This window comes from Ambystoma mexicanum, chromosome 2q, assembly GCF_040938575.1.
Source record: "Ambystoma mexicanum isolate Mex_15411 chromosome 2q, UKY_AmexF1_1, whole genome shotgun sequence".
Lineage (NCBI taxonomy): Eukaryota > Metazoa > Chordata > Amphibia > Caudata > Ambystomatidae > Ambystoma > Ambystoma mexicanum.
Window position 1 is genome coordinate 1086049818 of NC_090924.1, and position 22761 is coordinate 1086072578.

At 50.3% G+C, this 22761-nt stretch overlaps 1 protein-coding gene across 1 annotated transcript in view; it reads right to left on the reverse strand.

The window, feature by feature from the left end:
* Positions 1-22761, reverse strand: part of KRIT1 (KRIT1 ankyrin repeat containing) — a 1383280-nt gene that overhangs the window by 205870 nt on the left and 1154649 nt on the right. The window lies entirely within an intron of this gene.

The following is a 22761-nucleotide window of genomic DNA, read 5'->3' on the forward strand; positions in this document are numbered from 1 at the left end:
GTCCTTTCCTCCGACGGGGAGGCCAGAAGGGACACGTAGTTCACGGAGAATCCCAGGTCCGTGAGAAGTTGGACGGTCCTTGCCGTGTGCTCCACGGCAAGCTCCCTCGTCTTGGCTCGGATGAGCCAGTCGTCCAGGTAGGGGTAGACGTGGATCCCCTCGCGGCGCAGCTGCGCCGCCACCGGTGCAAGGCACTTGGTAAATACCCTGGGTGCCGACCGTAGTCCGAAGGGGAGGGCTTTGAACTGGTAGTGACGCCCTTGGACCACAAACCTGAGGAATTTTCGGTGCCCCTTTAGGATGGGAATATGTAAGTAGGCATCCTCCAAATCCAACGACGACAGGAAGTCTCCTTCCTCCAGCTGACCCAGGACGTGCTGGAGGGTGACCATCCGGAACTTCTGCGCCTTGATGAATTTGTTCAGACGTCGCAGGTCTAGGATGGGGCACCATCCTCCTGTCTTCTTCTTCACGAGGAAGTATCTCGAGTAAACTCCGGAGCCCCGAAGCCTCTTTGGGACGAGTTCGATGACGCCCTTCCTGAGCATCGCCTTTACCTCCAGGAGAAGCTGAGGGACGTGAAGCTCTTTCCTGGCCACGGGGGGGGGGACGCGCGGGCACCTTCTTTGAAACTCGAGCGCGTGGCCCCGGGCTAAGGCGTCCAGCACCCAACGGTCGGTGGAGATGGACTCCCACACGCTGACCAAGCTCGCCAGCCGGCCTCCCACCGGGGTGCTTCGTGGGGGCCCGACCCCACGGCCGGTTCAATCCTGTTTCGACGAGGCTTTGTCGCCTTGACCTCCTTGGCGACGACGGCGGTGTCCGCCGGACTTGCCTCGTCCTCTGTGGGCCTCCTGAGACGACAAGCGGGCCGCTTGACGAAAGGTGGAGAAACCGCCGCCGGAACCTTTGAGGCACCCTTGCCTCCGCTGCTCCGAAAGGGCGTCCGTCGTTGCTGCAGAACCCCAAGGGCCCGGGCCGTCTCAGTGTCCGCTTTAATGGCCTGGAGGGAATCGTCCACTGTTTTCCCAAACAGGTTGTTCCCATCGAACGGCATGTCCAGGACTCTGGTCTGTACGTCTTGACGGAAGTCCGTAGCCTTGAGCCATCCACGCCGCCTAAGGCACACGCCGTTGCCCAACTGGCGAAACCCAGTGTCGGCGATGTCCGTCGCAATAGTGATGGCGTGGTCCGACGCCACCTCGCCTTCCTGTAGGATCTCCAGGGCATCCGCCCTCTTGTCGTCCGGTAGGAAGTCCAGCAGGGGAGCCAGTTTGTACCATAGCTCCCTGTCGTAGCGGGCCACGATAGCCAAGGCGTTGGCCGCTTTAATCGTCGTCGCTGCCGACGAGATGACCCTGCGTCCCATAGCGTCCAATTTCTTTCCCTCGCCGTCCGGTGGGGAAGTCGATGTGGAGGCCGCACCCCCCCACCGGCTTTCTTCCTGGCCGCCGCGGAGACGACCGAGTCCGGGGTAGGCTGCGCCCGGAGGCAGAGGGGGGCAGCGTCCGGGACCCGGTACTTCTTCTCGTACCGGTCTCTTCTAGCTGGCGTCGTGGAAGGATTCTTGAGGAGGGCGAGGCCCTCATCCCAAATGTCGTCCAGTAGAGGCACCGCGAGGACCGTCTTCCTCTTGGCCTCGCGCCGTTGATAAAGGAATCCTTCCTTTTTCTTCTCCTCAGGGCAGAGTTGGAAAAGCTCGGATGCCCTGGCGATCATGGAGTGGAACGATCCAACCTCGTCGGGCGGAGAAGCCCTGGTGGGAGGTGACGACGGTAGATCCTCGTCGTATACCTCGTCGTCCGTACCCGTCGCGGCCGTGTCAGTCCCCGTATCATCCCCTCGGGTGGACGGGGAGGAGGGCTGGACGGGGCGCGACGGCTGAAAAGGAGGTGGAGGGTGAATCCTTCTTTTCTTGGGCGGGGGAGCGCCAGAAGGTCCCGGTTCAGGATCCCCCGACGGGAGAGGTTCCTCCGTCGGCAACGGTAGTCTCGTCCTTATCTCTGAACATAAGGACTGTATAGCCAACAAAATGGCCGCCGAGTTGTCTTGCGGCGCTGGCAGAGGGGAATCCGACGGGCGATCAGGGGCCCCGTCGGTACCCTCGACGATGTTGTCGTCACCTGCGGCGGGATCCATCCCGACGGGCCGGTCTTCTTCCACGCCACGGCCGTGGCTTAAGACCTCGATCAGCTCTTCCTCTGAGGTTGAGGCCGAATCTACGACGATGCCCTGCCCCCCCTTTTTCTTCCCCGCCGGGGGTTTCACGGGGGTCCTATCGATGGGCACAAAAGAGGACTCCCTCCGAGGTGGCAGGGAGACTCTGAGCCCCGAGGTCGCCACCACTGGTGTAGCCTCCACAGGCTGAGCCAGGGCCACCGTGACAGTATCGATAGAGGGCTTGGCCGGATGGATTAAGGCCTTCTCCACCTTAGGTGCGCTCACCGCCTTATCCTTGAGGGGGGGGGGACACTGCCTCGCTCCCCCTCCGATGGGGCCTTCGAGCTCGACCGGGGCCTCTCCAGGAGCTTCGCCGGGTGCTCGCCCTTCCTCTTACCCGACCCAGAGCGTTGGCTCGTGGTTGAAGGTGCCGGGGAGGGTGCGCCCTGCCTGGCGCCCGTAGAGCCCGACCGTTCGGCGCTCCCGGTGCCAGCGGACTCGCGGTGCTTGGCCTTGTGTTGGACCCCCGTCGCCGGGGCGTCCTCAAAGGTCTTAGAAGACCGCTCGGATTTCTTCCTCTTCTTCTCGCCTGACAGGCTCTTCCCGTCCAGCCAGTTGGTGAGACATTGATGGCGGTCCTTCATGGTCCGCTCCGACATGTTGCCGCAAAACGCACAGTCCTTCTCCACGTGCGTCTTGTCCTCATGTAAGCAGTAGAGACAAAAGGAGTGTTCGTCCTCCTTAAAGACGTTCTGCAGCTGGCATCCAGGACAAATCCTGAACCACTTTCCGGGCGTCGAGCTTCCCTTCTCCTGGGCCATGTCCGGGCCTGAGAAACTTCTGGAATCCTCCAAAAGCGTAGCTCGACGAAATCTTCACCCTTGAGGGGAGCAGACGAATCCGACACGGGTCCCCGTTGATCGGATGGAGAGTCGGTGGAGCTTGAGGCTCTTTTGACCGAAAAAAAACGAAGTTTTGAGAAAAAACGTGAAAAAATAGCACTAACGCTCGAGAGCAATAGCACGAGGATCCCAACACATGAACGTGCGGTAAAAATCTGAAGATGGCTGCCAGAGGCGGTGCTTAGGTAGAGGGCAGTCATTGGCTGTGGTCAGTATGACGCAGAGACCAGTGATTGGTTATTGCTACGAAAGACAGATCAGAAACGAAACTGATACTGGTTTTTTCTTTACCGAGGATTCCCAGCCTGACGACGGGGAATATTCATGAGCATGTGAATCCATGCCAGACCCCATGCTGGAGAAAAGTACATTTATTTTTAAACCATTCGTTATAAACACAACACTTATATTAATTCAAAACCACACGTAAAATATACTACAACCAATTCACTTTGGTACACTCTAACTCAAGGTAAGTACCCTATGTTTTAACGGACAGGTGTTGTGAAACAAAAGACGTTACCGGGAATACACTTGCGATCCCTTTTTGACAGTTCGGTCTTACTAACGAAACGCGTATTCGCGGCAAGAATTGTTACCGGGGCAAAAACACACTTAGCACCTGAGTTAACCAGAGAGAGTTGGGGGCAAAAATCATAGGCAATACTTTTGTCAAGGCAGACAGAATCAGAGAACACTCAGAGACAGAAATTCAAGAGTCAATAGGCCGGAGCCAGTGTCAAGTGGAACCGGGTTCCTCTTGTCGGGGATCACACAGTCGGATATTTCAAGATTCAACGTTGTCAGGAGTACTTAGTTATTGTCAACAGAGGAAGCAAAAGTTATAAGAAGGAGGGAAGACAAGAGCAAGCCTTGGAGATGAAGAAAAGGGATTCATCCTGATTCCTCAAGCAGAACACAGTACCTTATTCAATGGAGAAGCTGGTACCCTGGCAGTTGTTCCTGTTGGTTTCCTGCAGACCCACGGTTCCTGGAGCTTCGATGTGAAGGAGGACGTCTGGAGGGGTCTTCACCACACAGGGATGAATCCGGCAGCAGCGACAGTGAATAAAAGGTGCGCTCCTTAGAAACAGGAGAGGCTCTTTAGATGGCTATCCGGACCACTACAGCAGTGTGCAGCGATTTCGACCAAGAAGAGGATCCTCTGGCTGTGGAAGATGAGCTGGTTATCCCCACCAAGCTCAAGGGAAGAAGACTCCGGACTGGATCTTCTCTGGTCGTCGAAGGGTAGATAGCTCAGGACTGCAGCAGGGTTTCACAGGGACGGGGTAGTTGCAGCAGCCGACTTCTTCTCCGCTTCTCTTCGGTTCCTTGTAGTTCCAGTGGCGACTCTCTGACTTCTAGCCCAAGAGACCTGCCTTTTATGCGAAAAATCCCCCATTCAAACAGCCTGACTGTCAATCACGCAGCAGGGGGGTTTGTCCAGCCCGGACAACCACCTTAGCCAATCATGGCAAAGTGCTACTTGGGTTTCCTAGGATACCCTGTGCAGAGGGTGACTACACCCCTCCCTCACATTCAACCCACCTAGACACCCAGGCGCCTGGAGGAGAGCTTCTGAGCAGATGCCCGCCAAAAGACGGTGAACAAAGGAGACAAACCTGGTTTGCCGCGAAAAGTAAAACACAAGAAGGACTTTAACAAAAAGAAATGGCGAATAAACCCGACCGGAGCCAAAAGAAAAAGTATTTGGTCAAGCAGGTTTAAGTTCGAGGCTAATATAATAGCCTAAAACAATACCACGTTTATATAATATAATTGCGGTAGAAACGTTAGGGTAGATACCACTGTCACCAGCCAAGTCTAATGTTATAAGAGCGAAACAATGCTCTAGGAGGTACAGATAAAAAGGGATACAGATTAACACTTTCCAGTACTCCATGTAAGATGGGGTGTACTGGATCTGTGGTAAATTGACTAAGTAAAGTCAATGGCAACTTTACCCTTTTCTGGGACTGTAGTCAGCCTCAGAAATGGAGTCAGTGGGAAGTCCAAAAGACAACCCTGTGTCACTGCACTCAAGGTGCTGTGTAACACACAAAATAAGGGGGCTACTGAAGTGGTGTACTCCAGAGCTCACAATCACAAAAACAGGTAAAAGACACATGGCAAAACATGGGTAAGAGTGGGGGAAAAGCTCACATTCTTACCAAGTGAAAAAAATAAACTCCAGAAGTCCAGCAAAGCTGCTGGGGGACTCACTAGGTGAGGGAAATTAGCCATAAATGAGAATTCTCCCTAAAACACATAATGACACGGGAGAAGTAAAGCCAGGAACGGTGTGGGAGGCCTTTAAGGTGGTCATTAAAGGCCATCTCATAGCCATGAAGGCCTCCAAGGACAAGCAGAGGCAACTATGGGAAAGGGAATTGGAAAAGCAACTAATGGATATACAGGGGGAACTCCTGAAGAAGCCCACTCTGTCCTTGAAAAGGACACTGAGACATGTGCAGGGTCAGTTGGACGCGCTCCGCACAAAGCGAGCAGAGTCAAGTCTTTTACGTCTCAGACACTGGTATTATATGAAGGCCAACAAGGCAGATTCATTTTTAGCAAGGCAACTACGAGCCAAGCAACAAAAATTAACGATCAGGGAAATACGAAATGCACAAGGAGAGAAACGTACCAGTACCAGAGATATGGGGGAGGCATTTAGGAACTTCTACCACAACATGCATGTAACAAGGAGCCCTAGTGGGTCACACCAAGCCTCCTATCTGAATACCCTCACACTGCCGCAGATAGCGAAAGAAGACAGGGAAAAACTGGAAGAGGACATCAGAGAAGAGGAAGTGAGGATAGCATTTAAGGGGCTCCAGGCAAACAAGGCGCCGGATGGGTTCACCGCCGCTTTTTATAAAATGTATGCGGAGGACTTGACCCCATTCCTGGCAAAACTGTTCAACACATTCAGGGAGGATGAAAATGTGACCCCATCTATGAATGAGGCTAAGGTCCTTGTCTTTCAGAAGGCAGGAAAAGACCCATCGCTTCCAGGGTTTTACCGCCCAATAGCCCTGATAAATTTGGATTCTAAAATATATATGAAAATTCTAGCCACCAGGCTGTCTCCACTCTTCCCTGAATTGATTAATGAAGACCAGTCGGGATTTATTCCCGGCAGGCAAACTCACGATAATCTGAGTGAGGTGCATAATACATCTGGTGGAGAAAATAGGAGTCGAGCAAAACCCTTCAATCTTGCTGGCAGTAGACGCCGAAAAGGCATTTAACCGGGTGGAATGGTCAATCCTGTTTCGAACACTAATGGTTTGGGGGAAAAATATCCGAGAATGATAAGGGCGAACTATAATTCTCCTTCTATTAGAATAGGCATAAATGGGGAGGTCACGGGCAAAGTGGAGCTTACAAGGCGCACCAAACAAAGGTGCCCGTTGTCGCCCCTCTTGTACGCAATATTCCTGGAGCCACTTCTAATCAGGATTAGGGAGTTTGACGCAATAGCGGGGATCGAAATGGGAGGCAGGCAGCATAAGGTGGTTACGTATGCGGACGACCTGCTGGTAGACATCACCGACCCGACTCGCAATCTTCCCGAGGTAATTTGAGAACTAGAGAACTTTGGGGCGATCTCCGGATTGAAGATAAACAGGAATAAGTCAGAAATCCTACTTCTAGCAGGGGATAGAAGGGAAATAAAGAGGGTGGCAGGCACCCTTGGATACAAGGTAGCACACGAAGGGATCAAATATCATGGCATAACCCTTACGGGTAGGGTAGATCAGTTATATGGGGGGGGGACTACCCAGACCTTATGGGGGAAATTAGGAGGGAATTTGGACAGGTGGAACCCGCTTGCAACTTCATGGTGGGGGCGAATCTCCTCGGTGAAGATGACCATCCTCCTGAAACTGGGCTCTCTCAAAGGCAATATCCTCCTATATCTGGAAGAGGAAGGCTCTAAGGGTAGCTAGGGCAGTTTTAACAGCACCAATCCTAGAGGGGGGTATGGCTCTGCTGCACTTTCTCAGGTACTATCAGACAGGGCAATTGTGGATCTTGAGAGAATGGATGGAGGGGAACAACAAAAGGTATAGGCCGAGCAAGACAGGGCGGTGGCGAGCACCCCAATGAGGGAGCTGCTGTGGAAGGGGAGACAGGCCAGGCACCCAAATTTACGCATCAGCAAAGTTTTGAGGGCCCCGTTGGACGCATGGGACGACCTTGCACGAAACGGCACTTCAACGGCAGTGCCGGGGCCATTTACCCCAATGTTTGGGAATCCAGAATTCCCCCGGGAATGGAAAAGGGGGCTTATGGGAATTGGGAAAAGGTGTGGTGTACGAAAATTGAGGAAATGTTCAATGGTCAAGAGGTGCGTTCGTTTGCGGCATGCAAAAGCAGCCTAAACTTAAGGAATCAGACAGATACAAATATGAACAATTAAGGCATTGTCTTGCAACCCCATTCATTAAACAGGCAGCAACAAGGGCCCTTACATCGTTTGAAAAGTACACTTTGTCTAAACCCGGAACCAAGAAACTGGTGTCGACACTGTATAAATTCATCAATGTGCAAGAGGAAAGGGTAAAATGGAATTATCTGGTAAAGTGGGATCACACGCTGGGAGAGTCTATCAGCAAACACCAGTGGGAGGAACTTTGGGGTAATATTCCCAGACTGACTCGCTCGGTTCAAATGAGGGCAATGTGGATAAAGTTGATGTCCCAGTGACACTTGACACCGATGCGGTTGAATGCGATGTTTCCAAATACGTCCAAATATTGCTGGAGAGAGTGCGGCGGGGAAAGTACATGGAGGCACATCTGGTGGGGCTGCAAAGGGATTCACGGCTTCTGGGTTGAGGTAAAAGCACAGATGCAGGGGATGTTCCCTAACATGACTCAGATGGGTGAGAAGGTGCGGATGTGTGGGATCAAGGACCAGGCAGCAAAGAAGCTCTCCAAATCACAATGGAGGAGCTTTATGGGATTGCTAATATTTTTTTTTATTTGTATTTGGTTTACAAAACCTTTTACAAAAGACTTAAAAGAAAATACAAAAAGGATAATGTCACGCTAAATATAGTCTACATTTTTCCAATAATTCCAAGAAAATTAGAGAAAAGAAAAGACAGAGAAGAGCAAAATATATACAACTAGCATTTGAATGAGAATAACAGAGCTAAAATACATACAATTCTACAATTCACATTTTTCCATCTTCCTCAAAAAAACTTAAAGGGAGTATAGAAAAGGCAAACTAACAAATTAAAATGTTTCCCATTCAGTGTTTAACAGGTCTAACTATTCATCCTTCCTTTTCATATCCATCTTCAGTATTTATTAAATCAGAATAAGTGAGCAGAAACACTCTTTTCCCCCCCATTTACAAACCAATTAAACTCTTAAGATCTTAAAAAATAATATTGCAGCTTTCCAACATCCAAATCACTGTTATTGTCAGACCCGGTGAATAACCGGAGATCATCCTATCCCAAAACATTTCCGATATGTAGTGGGGGGCTTCAATCCCGAATTTTCCAAACCAGATACGCCTTGCAGGCCACATTCCTTCACATACCAATAATAAATGTTGAATAGTTTGTTCCTCTGCGTTTTTGCAAATTTTACATAGTTGGATTGCCAAATCCCCCTGTCCTCTTTTTGCGTGGACCTCCCCAGTATGTACAACATTCAACCGCAATTGCAAGAATTTTTTTCTAACCCTCCAGGCTAGGAACTTTATCAAATATTTGTTGAGGTGCCGTAATTTTGTGTATTCTTTTTGCAATTTGTTCGGGTTTTTCACAGATCGTATTTCATCAATAGTTATTATTCTGTCCATCTTGTCCCATTGTTTTTTTGCTTTTAAAGGATTCTCAATTAGTGTTTTGATATCAATGTCCACTTTATCCATCCATTCTTTTACTTGACAATCGAGATCCATTAACTTTTTCGATTTGTTATTCCCAAGATGGGCTCTAATATCTGGATATGGTGATCCTTCTTGTGCCAATGATATCAGCCAAAAAAGGGAGACCAATTTCCATCCAACCTGGGCTTTCAAGGATTTTAGGCCCAGTTCAAACCCGATGTTTGAGACAGGAAGACACATTGGCAGCCCAAGGACATCCTTAAACAGCAGACGCTCCCATCTTTGCAAATTCCCCTCCCAAATGAGCGGTTTTGCTTCTAGACCATATAGCAGAATTGGGATGACTTTGGCCTGATAGAATCGTATAAGCGGGCACAAAGAGAACCTACACTATCTCACCAAGATTTTTTTCATTCGAGCCACAAGTTGTTTCATTTTTGTGAGAATATTTTGTTCGACCTTATAGGCTGCCGGGGATGCATATATTTTAGAGCCAAGGTAAATTTGTTCTTCAACCCTTGGAATTTGCTGACCTCCCATCTTCCACTGTGGAAATATAACCTTTTTATTTATGTGTCGGAATACCATTGTCTTTGATTTTATAGGGTTTATGGCAAACCATTTTCTTCCGCGTAACAATGTAGTTTACTCAAAAGGCGCTGAAGCCCAATTGCTGTCTTATCTAGTAAATCTACATCATCCGCATAGGCAAGCCAGTGGATTTTTACACCATTTAGCACTGGACTTGCCAATGCAGATGAAGCGAGGTACTTTCCCATTTCAGAAAGGTAAAAATTGAAGAAGAGAGGCGCTCCAAGCAACCCTGCCTGACTCCCCATTACACCCCCACTGAGTCTGACAGGTGGAACGCCTCATCCATCCGGATTCTAACTGTTGTATTCCTATGGAATTCAATGAGCATATCCAAGATTCCTTCTAGTATGCCCTTGTATCCGAGTTTTAGCCACAGTCTGCCTCTATCCACCAAATCAAAGGCTTTAGAAAAGTCCACCCATGCCCCATAAAGTTCTTGTTCCCCTTTCATTATGTGTTCTCGGTCATAATATTTATCACCACTCCATTTAGCATTGTGGACAAACCCCTCCTGAAGCTCGTCTGACACTTTGAAAGGACTCTCGCCCTACTTTCCCAGGTTTCAAGCTCACCCATCAGAATCCTCATAAATAATTTGCTTTCTATAGCAAGGCGGGCGATCGGGCGGTAGTTCATCGCCGCAGTCCGATCGCCCCCCTTGAACAATGGGACAATAGCAGATTTCCAAGACACTGGAAATTCCTGCTTTACCCTGATCTCCTTGAACAGCCAATTCAGAAGCCTGGCCTATAGAGGTGGATCATTTTTTAACACCTGATAAGTCAAACCATTTGGGCCTGCTGCCCTGGAGGATGAACTGCTCCCAATTAAATTGATGATACATTGCTCATCAAAAGTGAGACTCCAAACCATATCCCTTTTCTTCTGTATGATGTTTTTTTGCGGTTTCCCAAATACCTCCTTTAAGTGCAGAATCCAGTCTGCTTCGGATACTAGATTACACTGTCTAGATTCCAGTTTTCCCTTCCAATTGGTTAATCACAGCCCAAAAATCTCGCGAATCTCTCTTCCCCACTTGCTTCAACATATATTCACTATCTTGTTGGATTCTCCAGATTTTCCTCGACACTGACCAGGATTTATCATTCTGCAAGAGGGATTTGGCCTCTGTTCTCTTCCTTTCATCACACAGAGGATTGGTTTATACTCTGAGTGTTTTATTCATGACTTCTTTCTTTGACATAGTTTCTTCATCAAATGAGTGACAGTGTACCTGTTTTCTCCCACTGCCTTTTGCCGATGGGGGACAGATAGACCACACAAACTTGATAAAGCTCCCCAGCCTTCAACTCTCATATTGTTTATCTTGAGGGATCCCCATCAGACGGTCATTAACCTCCCTCCCCTCGTTCCTTTATTTCTTTTGGCCCACTCTTCCTTTCTGTGCTATAATTGATTCACTATACTTCTCCTGGGGGTCCAATTGGAATCCTGGAAATAGTAATTCTAGACGGTAATGATCACTACCTCCTCCTTGTACAATGTTTAGGGATGCCTTTTGTTCAAATAATGACAATGATATAAAAAGATAATCTAGTGTGGAGTTTACTGTACTATCGCATCTGGTAGAATTTGCCAGGATGTCCCCTGGCAGTTTCCCATTTGCCATTACCAATCCCCATTCTCTGAGGAACTCCATCCATATTCTACCATTTTCAGATATCCTAAGCGTAGTGGATTGTGATTTCCCTCTTATAAATTGGATACATTGAGAATTCAGATCACCGCCCAAAATTATTGCCGCCCCCCCCCAAACTTCATTTTAATAGTTTCCAGCATCAATGCTAGATCATCCAGGAAGGGTTGCAATAGTGAACACGTGGGGTCCCAATATATATTGACAAATGTCACCTTCAATGAGATTCCCTGGAGACAGAGATGCGCTTTGCTGGCTTGAATACCTGTATTGGTACTGACAATTGGGATGATGTCCTTGAATATGGAGTTTTTAATTGGCAGGAGCATTCCCCCACTTGGTCTCCCGTTAGCTTTTTGTAAGCCTGGCTGAACAGAGATTGTATAGCCTTCTACCATAATTGGATTAACCAGTCGGGTTTCTTGAAACATAAGGACACCCTCTTTTCCAAACAAATGATCTTTCATATTCTTGGAGGTGAAAGTATTTGGACCCTGCGTGTTCCAACAGATCACATTTTTTAAAAAAAACTTTTCTTTATTGGCAAGAAGTAGCAGCTGGTACAGTACAAGTTACAACAACGACACACATTTCATATATGAAGCGTGAATGATAAAGCACAAGTTCTACAGAAGGTCACATGCAATCCTAACAGAGGTTGAGTACAATAGAGGCATTTATCATAAAGTGTGATCCGCCACTTGATCAGGAGAAGGAAAGGAGGGGATGACAGAAGCTCCAGGTCCACCTTCCGGTTCAGATAACTACATATGTTTTTAGGGCAAGCATTACTAGGCAACATGTTAATGTAGACTTCTTCACAGGATTGTGTCCAGGTGAGGACCTTCAGCCACATTTCTAGGGAAGGGGGTTGGGGGGATCTGCGCTTCCAGCATTGCGGAATGCATTTCTTGGCCACAATCGCCGCCACATTCAGAAACTTAGCTTCCCGTTTCGCCTCAGCCCCCTCCCAGAGCCCAAACAGAAGAGACAGAGGTTCAGGATCTACACAGAACCCTACTATTTCGGAGAGGGTCTCAAGCACCGCATTCCAGAACGGGGCCAATGCCCCACAAGACCAGAACATGTGTGCGTGGTCCGATTCGTTAGATCTACATCTTTGACAGGGGTGGGATTGATCCCGGGCAAATTTCCCAAACGCGTAGGGAGTGTAGTACAGGCGATTGAGTAGCTTGTATTGAACACATCTAACTCTGGAATTAAGAGAAACCTTGCGAGTATGCATGCACATTTTGGTCCACATATCATCCGTGATGTCTAATCCCAGATCCCGGCTCCAGGCATCCCGAACCGTGTGGGGGGGGGGGGTTCAACAGCACGCGCCATCAACATTTTATACAAGGAGGATACAATGCCCCTACCACCAGTGGAATTGGCAATGTAGCAGACCTCGGGGGACTCAGGGGGTTCGTCCGGATACGAAGGCCACATGTCTTGGACTGCCGCCCTAAATCGGAAGTATTGCAGCAGCTCCAGTGAGGACCCGGAGTGCCCTGGCTTCCACGTATCTGGGGTGATGAATTTCCCATCGGAGAATGATCTGTATCCCAGGTCCGACCAGTGACGCATGAGGAGCTTATCCTGTGTGGGGGTGAGGCCAGGGAAAGACCAGAGGGGAAGCCATTTGTAATACGGGGGGGAGCTGGAACCAGGCATCATAATCTGCCGCCACGCCCTTATAGTGGAGGCCACTGGGTCAGCAGGGGCCTGCGATCGATACGAGTGAAAAAGGATGAAGGACATGACATGCACCTCCTTGGTCGCCAGGATTTCAAGCTTAACATGCGGGGGGGGGGTTCCTGGTGATGGTACCAGTATGTAGCATGCTGGGCCTGAGCGGCTATCCAACACTGGGTGAGATCAGGTGCACTGAAGCCACCCCTCTCGTAAGGTAGGGTCGTATGCTGCCACTTTCTGCGCACGGCCCCCGAATGCCAAAGAAAACGGGCGCACCCCGCGTGCAAGTCCGTAAAGTACTGTTTCCCGGGCCAAAGTGGAACGTTAGCAAATATGTACAGAAGTTTTGGAACGATTATCATTTTTATGAAGGACAGTCTCCCTGCTAGTGAAAGGGGGAGTTTTCGCCATCTTTCCATCCTGGTATTAGCATATTGCGCGGCAGCCCCATAGTTATCAGACAATAAGGAGGATTTTGAGAGGGACACCTGGACCCCTAAGTATTTGATGCCCTCAGGTGCCCATTTGAGAGGGAATTTGCATGCAGGTTGGGAGGTTTCAGGAGTAAGGGGAAAGATTTCTGATTTAGAGTAATTTATGGTGAAGCCCGAGAATGTGCCAATTTTGATAATTTTACGCATGATCGGGTCGAGGTGGACTGAGGGGTCTCTAATATATAGAAGCACATCATCGGCGTACAGTGATATAATTCCGGGAGTATCCTTTGCGCACGTGGTTGTTTCGTACACTATCAGCCATGGGCTCGATGGCCATCGCGAATAACAAGGGAGAAAACGGGCACCCCTGTCGTGTCCCCCTGTGGGGGGAGAAGGGAGCCGACAGGTGAAAGTTAACCAGGACTCTGGCCACGGGATTAGTGTATAGCAGTTTAATGCAGGACATCATGTATGGGCCTATCCGCATCCTCTCCAGCACCGCCCACAGTTATTGCCACGAGACCATGTGGAACGCTTTTTGGGCGTCCAGCGTCACGGCCACAGCGTTGGCTTGGGGGTCAATTCTAGAGATGACGTTAAATAGTCGCCAAATGTTTAAGGCAGTGGAACGGGCAGGGACAAAACCGCTCTGGTCTGGGTGAAACAGATATTTCATGATGGGGAGGAATCTATTTGCTATGATTTTGGCAAAGATTTTGGTATCGGTGTTGATGAGGGATAGAGGTCTATAAGAGCCACACTCATCCAGAGGCTTACCCGGTTTGGGGAGCACGTTAATGACAGCCTCATGCAGGGACCGGGGGAGGGTAGTAAGACGCATCGACTCCTCCCAAACCTCGTCAAGGCGTGGAGCAAGGAGGGCAACATGTTCCTGATAGAACTCGGCGGTCAGTCCGCCTGGACCGGGGGCTTTACCCTTAGGGAGGGCCGAAATGACAGCGGTGATCTCGTCAAGTGTGAAGGGAGCGTCTAATTGTTCTTTGGTGGCTAGAGATATAAGGTACATTGGGATGCGGTCTAGGAGGTCGTCAAGATCCTGCGGGCTGTGCTCTGGTTGCTGGGCATAAAGGGTAGCATAGAAATCTGCAAAGGTCTCAAGAATGGGCTGGTCAGACCAATGTCGCACTCCGTCATTGTCAATGATACTATCAATCCGAGCTCTACCTCCCTCGGCCCGGGCGAGGCGGGCGAGGGTACGGCCTGGCCTCTCTCCTTCACCATACTTTCGGGCTGCAATGGGCTGGGCAAGGTATCTTATCTCGCTGTGGGCGAAGGACTCGAACGTGTCCAGTTCAGTTCTAATCTGTGCCAGTTTGGGCGGAGAGGGGGTGGTCGCATACTCGCGCTCTAGCTCCCCAAGTCTGGACTCAGAACGGTGCAGAGAGTCTCGAATGTCTGTCAGGACCCCAGCCTCCCTGGAGATACACATGCCCCTGATGAAAACCTTAAAGGCCTCCCATCTCACCCCATCCGTTGTGTCGTGGCATTTGTTATTATCAAAAAACGAGGTGATATCTGCAAGGATGTCAGCCTTTAAGACAATATCGTGCAGTGCGTCCGACTTAAACCGCCAGTTAGAGTGCTGGGGGAGGGCCGGATGCAAGGCAATGTCCAACGTGATCGGGGAGTGATCGGATAATGTGTGCGGCAGAATCTGTGTGGTGTTTTGCCCATGAGCCCCGCGGAGAGAAGGAAAAGATCAATTCTGGAATGACTGTCATGGACGGAGGAATAAAATGTAAACTCTTTCGACATTGGGTGGAGTACTCTCCGCCAGACCGGCAGTGAGCATGTGTGCATGGAGGCGCCGAGCGGCTCTGGACAGTGTTCTAGGTGCAACACCAGATCTGTCCAAGTCGGAGTCCAGGATGAGATTCATGTCCCCCCCCCCCCAGATGATGGGAACCCCAACAGGAGGATATCAAGGATGTGGTCGAAAAAATCGTGTGCATCAATGCATGGGGCATATGTGTTGACCAGGAGGCATTCTGTATTAGCAAGGAAACAGTGGAGGATCACATATCTACCCTGGACATCTATATGGCTGGTGCGAAGGGAGAACTCCAAGGACTTGTGAATCATGGTGAGGACCCCTCTGGATTGTGAGGAGAACACAGTGTAGTATTTGTTGGGGCCCCATGCCGGGGCAAGAGAGGACGATAAATGTGCGAGGGCGTGAGTTTCTTGTAAGAGAAGTATTTTGACCCCGTGCCTCTGGACGTAATCCGTGACCCTGCGTACCTTCGTGAAGTTGCTGAGCCCTCTGATATTCCAAGACATTAGCCTAATGGCGATTCAGTAGAAATTTAGGGGGGATCCGAGTCATGTGTGTCATAGTTCGGCCACTAGTGCAGTGACCAGATGTGTCATACCAAAAGCTACCACTGTCTCACCATTTTTCTTAAAACATTCCCCAACAACACCTCCCCCCTCCCTCACTGCCTCCCCCAGCACAGCAGTGCCCAAAAACCCACCCAAAGTCTCATGGCGTTTGTGCCAAGCCCAACAGGGCTGGACCAGCCCCCACACCAAACAGGGGAGCAACCAATCAACAAAACAAGCCAAACTCGGCATTGCAACTGCAGCGGGGGTAGCTGCTGCCGTGAGCCCGATTAAAATAATTGAACGGTGGAATACACCAAATAACGTACAGCGGTGACTAAGTTAAGTTTTAGAGGCAACAACATAGTAGGATACGGTAAGAAGGGGGTATAGGAATAGAGGATCCCAGTATAGGTGCAATATACCGTAAACCATACAGCTGTGACCCATATTGCGCTTCATGAAACTTCACAATGAGTGAATACACAAGGGAAAGAATACATGGGATTACAAGGAGAATGCAAATGACAGGTGCGGTAATAGTACCACGATGATTTGAGTAACGGGTGCATGGCAGGCCGGCTCAACCCTCATCCACAGGGTCACCCTCAGGGCCTGGGACAGGAATATGGTACTCAATAAATTTCACCGCCTCCTCAGGAACTGTGAAAAAGTACAGTTTATTACGGTGGGTGAGCTTCAGCCTTGCAGGGAACAACATGGCATATTCCACCTTCCTCTCTCTAAGCATTTTTTTCACACCATTGAATTGTCTGCGCTCCATTTGAACGTTGACCGAGAAGTCAGGAAAGATGCGGATAATGTGGGACTCAAGTCTCAGTGCCCCTTTTTCACGGGCCAGCCGTAGAATGTGGTCTCTATCTCTGAAGCTGAGAACCTTGGCAATAATTGGTCTGGGGAAGTCACCCGGCTTGGGGCGTGGGGCCAGTGAACGATGGGCGCGCTCAATAGTAAAGAAAGGGGAAAGTTGAGGATCACCCAGGAGGCCTCTCAGAAGGGTCTCAACTGCAAGTTCCATTTTGCCTTTGAGGGCTGCCTCAGGAACCCCCACAATGCGGATATTATTCCTGCGGGATCTGGACTCTAAGTCATCGCACTTCGCCTTGACCTGCTTCATATCTCGCACCAAGTCAGAGACCGTATTCTGGAGCACGTGTACCTCATCCTCAGTGGCCCCAATTCTGGTCTCGCCCTCCACCAGCCTAGTGCCATGCTGATCCAATTTGGTGCGTAGTGAGGCTACATTGGCATTTATGTCATCTAATTTTTCATGAAATGAAGCAAAGTTTTTGGCAATAGATTCCATGAGTATCGTAAGGTCCGGCTGAGGAGAACATGAGGATGCATCCGGGTCGTCTTGAATCAGGGCAGCCCCAGCCTGGTCTTGCTTAGCAAGCGATTTGGCAAACTTGTCCATTGCTCCAGCCTTGTTGGCCCCACGTGCTTTGCCGGACATCTTTAGGGGCACTCTGAGAGCAGCAGAGAATGTATTGTAAAAAGACAGCAATGGGGCACAGGGGGTTTATAGAGGGACAAGGCCCACAATCAGCGATGGGTCGGCAACTGCTTAGGAGGCAGGAGCAAGGAGCACTCCCAACAGGCGTGTTCTAGGGCGGTGGGCCCACTCTGAAGGGCAAGCGAGGTGTCCAGCGGCAGTATGGGCTGGGAGGGACAGTATCATGCGGCGCCCGCCTCTGAGCCAGGAGGGTCTAGGCAGAGGGAGCCAGTAATGGAGGGCAGCACAGTCAGAGGCGCCTGGTGCACCCAGGGCGTAGCAAGTAGGTGCGCAGACTGGGGAGAGGAGAATGGTGGAACGCCCAGGGTGGCATCAGCGCAAGGTGAATGGTCGCGGGGGAGCCTGGTGTGCGTGGGGGCCACTGTCCCTCGTGGAGTGGGACAGGCGCAGCCCAAGGATGAGGAAGTCACAGATGGGCTCAGTGCGCAACGACCCGCACCCCGACGATCCGGGTGCGAGCGGGACCCTGATCAATAGCAGGAGCCCGATCACAAGGAGGCTCCGGCACGGCCGCCAGTCCCGGCCGTCCCATGGGACCAGCAAAGTCGGCGGCGGAGCCGCAAGGCAGGAATGACAGGGTGTTGTCAGTGCGGAGGGGCGCTCCAGCAGCCCCCGCTATATTCCGGAGTGAGTCCGCCCGTCAGGGGGCCAGCGCCGTCACCGCCGCCCACGAGCAGGAGCGGGCCGGCGAGAGAAGCCGCGCCGACAGCCCAGGCGCACCCCCACGGGGAGAGCGGGGGCACGGAGAGCAGCGCCACCCAGCAGCGCACAACGGTGAAGTCCAGGGTGGGAGGGCGGAGAGGAGGGAATCTCAGTGCCTCAGACGGCCGCGCACCACGCCGGCAGATGCAGAAGCCAGGCAGCCAGCCGCCGCCGTAAAGTGATCCTTCGGAGGGCGCAGGGGGGGGATGGGCTACGGAGGAATCACGGGGCCCAGGAGGCCTCAGCCGGCGGTGAAGCAGCCCCAAAGCCCCGATTTCGCCCCAAAACAGGGCAGGATGATGTAGAGGCGGTGGGCAGTGGAATGCTCAGGGTCTCGGCTCCTGTATGTTCGTAGAACCGCTGATTGAGGCGGATTTGCAGCTAACGGGCCACGGAGCGTTAGAGCTAAGCAGCCATCTTGCTGGCTGCTCAACAGCGCCCCCCAACAGATCACATTTAAACCGAGACAGTTAAAGGGACTTCTGGCCTACAACCTATACCCAGTCTCTGAAAGACCTCTGTCAGAATTTAATGCCAGTGGGTTTCCCCGACAGTCCTTTTCCGGAACTTCTAAACCTCCTAAGTTTGTCTTAACTGGTGTTTTTTAGGGCTCTTCAAAGCCTACTTTGGAGGTACATTTTGATGTAAAAGGTCTTGTTTCTTTAGGTATAATGCTGCTCCCATTATTGCTGCGTAGCCTTCTCTTGATGATAGTCCTACCTCCACTATCAAAGGCTGGGCATGGTCTGGGAAAGTGACATATTCGATGTCATGTGTATTGAGGAGATATAGACTGGGTATATACGTTCTTTAGCATGGATAAGATCACCCCCCAGCACAGTGATTTTATATTATTTCTATTCGGACTCAGGGAGAGCCAAATTATTGGCATTGCAAAGGGCAAGCTTCTCATATTCTCTCTTGCTTCATGCTGGATTACATTGTGCTGTTGGTTCAATCTTGTGTCCGATTGCTCTGGGAGTACTTCTATTCTTCTAGTTTTCCCTTCTCCATTATAGTCTGTTTCGATCATGCTACATTTCCCTTCTCCCAGTCTAATTTCTTCCAGCTTGTCAATTGGATCTACCTTTCTCTGGCCGAATTTTAAAATCCTCAAGAAAATTGGGGCTATTGACAGTCCTCCTCTAGTCATTGGTTCATTAATGTTGTCCTTACTTTGAGGATTTATTCCAACTACACCTTTGGGTATCCTGTTTGTTTTCGTTATTCCTGGCCAGATTCCATTTCCCCGGCCTTGATTCTCCGTTTGTAGGCCAGTGCTCACTTTTTTAATCCCTGTCTTCTGTCAAATGGGTCCGTAATGTCTTCCTCCCCTTGGGAAGAATCCGCTCCTCCCACTTCCCCTTCCACCTCACCTCTGTGTCTCCCACGAAGTGTTGGCTTCGGGTTGTCCTTATTTCGGGTCCTCTCCTTTTTTTTATGAAGATAGGGGCGACCGTAGAAGGACGCCACAGTGACACCTAATAGGTGAGCTGTGATTATCCTCCGCGGTCGCGTGCAGGTGGGGAAAAAGCCAGAGGCACAAAAAAAACCAAAATGGTCCTTCTATGATGGAGGGTGTGATGGGATCCCTGTAGTACTTGATGGATATCCAAGGGCAGCAACAATGGAGGAGTTCGGGGAAAGATGAACCAGTAAAGGATAACTGGCACAACTGAACACTAGAAGGTGGACGAGAAGTAAACAGTCCGGGGACAGGCAGGGTCAGAACCAGAAGAATGGCAATGTAAGGAGGACTTAGACGGAGCAAATTCGATAGGCAGGCCGGTTTGGTACACAGGGAGGCAAGGAGCAAGCAGAGAAGGCAGAGCGAGAGAAAGAAGACAAAGAGAGATAGGAAACCAACCAACGTGACACTTTCAATGCCCTCCACCTCCAGTTGACTCTTGCTTCAGCCTCTGCATTTAAGGGCTGTTTTCATCGACGGAGGGCTGATGATAGTATTTCTCCCTTCCTCCCGGCCCACCACGGATGTCAACAGACCACTTAGCCCCCACTTGATTCTGCGCGCTCAGCGCTGCAACTGCGTATTTAAGGGCTCTGTCTCCACACTGCTGCTGCTGGCTCCTCTTCCCAATGGACAGCAAAAAAATACTCTGTGCATGATAGCAAGTAGGTAGTGACCACAACAGACCACTTAGTCCCCACTTGACTCCGCGCTGCAACTGCGTCTTTATGGGCTCTGTATCCACACTGCTGCTGCTGGCTCCTCCTCCCAATGGACAGCAAAAAAATACTCTGTGTCTGATAGCAAGTAGGTAGTGACCACAACAGACCACTTTGCCCCCACTTGACTCTGGGATGGGATTGCTAATAGCGGCTTGGGCGGCAATAGCCCAGAGTTGGAAACAGCGGGACCCCCCCACTGATATGTGGATGGTTACAGAAGGACACTGGTAACAATGGAAAAACTATCCCACACACTGCGAGGCACGGGGCACTCCTTTGTGAAAGAATGGGGGAAGGTGCTAGAATACCTTCAATCGGATTACATGGAACAGTGGTGCCCACACTAAATTACACCTTTGGACATTTTCGCAGCATGAGTTGATACCAGCAGATTCAGAGACTATCTTCCGGAGGGAGGGCGGGTGGGGGAGGGGAGGGAAGGTGAGTGGCAGTTGGGGGGAGTGTTCATGTTCATTTCTGTATATGAAAACAATAAATACATTTATTTTAAAAGGAAAAGAAAGCCAAATGAAGGCCATAACAGCCAAAAATGAGGACCTAGAAGGCCGCTCACGAACCAACATCAGGATGGTCGGAGTAAGAGAAAGGCAGATCCCTGTGAAAATGGAGGAATTTGTTGAGAAGGTTTTTAAGGACCTTTTCGGAATCTCAGCCCTATCACAGCTCTTTGTAGTGGAAAGAGCCCACAGGGTGCCGTCTGGCTGGCCCATCCCAGGAGCAGCACCACGCCCGATCTTCGCCAGACTCCTCAATTATAAAGGTAGGGACACGATCCTGCGATTGACAAGGGAAAAGGGGACCTCCAGTTCGATGGCGACAATATTCAACTTTACCCCGACTTCTCCCTTGCAGTGCAAACATTAAGGAGATCCTTTGCAGGAGTTAAACGCCAGCTGCAAGTCAATCAAATGTCATACTCCATGCTATACCCCGCAAAATTACGGGTCCAGCATGATGGGAAAACGCAATTCTTTAATTCACTTGAAGAGGCAAACTCCTTTCTCGACCGGCTGGGCTGCAGACAACCCGAAAACACCCAAAGACCGCAAAGAAGAGACCGTGCCAGGAGAAACCCGCCTTGATGCAAAGTGATGCACACCCACCACCGACCCCCTGCAACTGGGGTTTCACACCGGAACTCGGCGATGTAACTGGAATTGAACGGGAGCCGTTACTCTTGGACAGGCACTAGCGCCCCAAGCACAGCACCCAGAATGACTTTGTTTAAGGGGGCGGGGGGGGGGGCAAGTTGGGGGTTGCCGTGCAAAGGGGGTAACAGGCTGTAGGCACAGGCTGTAGGTGCGCCACCTGTCACCCGACTACACATCACCCAACCAATTCGAGTCACATCCATCAAACCAACTGTCACTAACTGGCAGTCCGCAGAGGATAAACCTGAAAACAACCAGGTTGTTGGAAAGATGCTCACCAAACGCTGTGTTCAACCTAGCTATGTGGAATATCAGGGGAGGCAATCGACGTCTAAACATGCAAAATGTCTCAATACCTCCGGAGGCATAAGATAGACATAGCCATGATCCAGGAAACACATCTCCTCCCCAGCTCTGAAAACGGGTGGGCCAGAGAATGGGGATGTCATAAATACTTCTCCTCATACTCCTCGTTTGCCAGAGGGGTCGCCATCTTGATAGACAAAAAGACGAGGTTCAGTCTAATATCCTCTGAGAAAGACACTGAAGGCAGAGCACTCTTCGTAAGAGGAATCCTAGAAGGAAAAGAGGTTGTCCTGGTAAACTCCTACGGGCCAAATACGGATGGCGCTAACAACTTTGATTGGGTGATGACACACCTGGAAACCGCAGGGTCAGCCACGATCATCTGGGGACCTAAACACATCATTGGTCCCCCATAAAGATAACTCTCAAGGCCTAAGGATCCCACCATCCAAAGCAAGTCTTCAGACCACAATGGAGATTTAAACCCGGATCCATGCAGGACCAGGTCTTCGCAGATGAACTTCGAACTGAGATTATCTCCTTTATCGAACTAAACCAATCATCAGTTGCGTCTGCCAGCACTCTGGGAGACTCTGAAAGAAAACGGGATACTAAAGCTGATTAGAATGGAACGAGCCTCCAGCGAATCCAAGCTGAAAGAGCTCTAACATGAATACACCCATTCAAATGACCCACAATCCCTTGCAGCCCTCAAGGCAGAACTCTCCAACTTCAGATCCATAGCGGAAAGAGAACTGACATTTCTGTCCTGAGGGCACAAAGTCCATCAATACGGCGAAAGCCAGAACCCCGTAGCCCTCCTGGCACAACTAGTAGCAGCGGAGCAGAATCCCACCCAAGTGGAGAGGATCCGAAACCAACAAAGTGATCTGGTACACACGGAAGAGGAAATTGTTGAAGCATTCCGCATCTTCTTTCAAGAGCTCTATAGCACCAGATACACTGCCGACCCAGCAGACATATTCCAATATCTTGAGAAGATTGAACTATACTGGACAAGCGGCGAGTTGAGAGAACCACTGAATATCCCCATTACCCTCAAGGAAATTCTCACAGCAATTAAAAGCTCCAGGGCCCAACTGGCCCCGCTTTTTCTGCAGGTGTATGAAGAATCGCTGGAAACAGGAATACTACCACCAACCCTTCGTCTAGCGAACATGATCCTTCTGCACAAGCCAGGAAA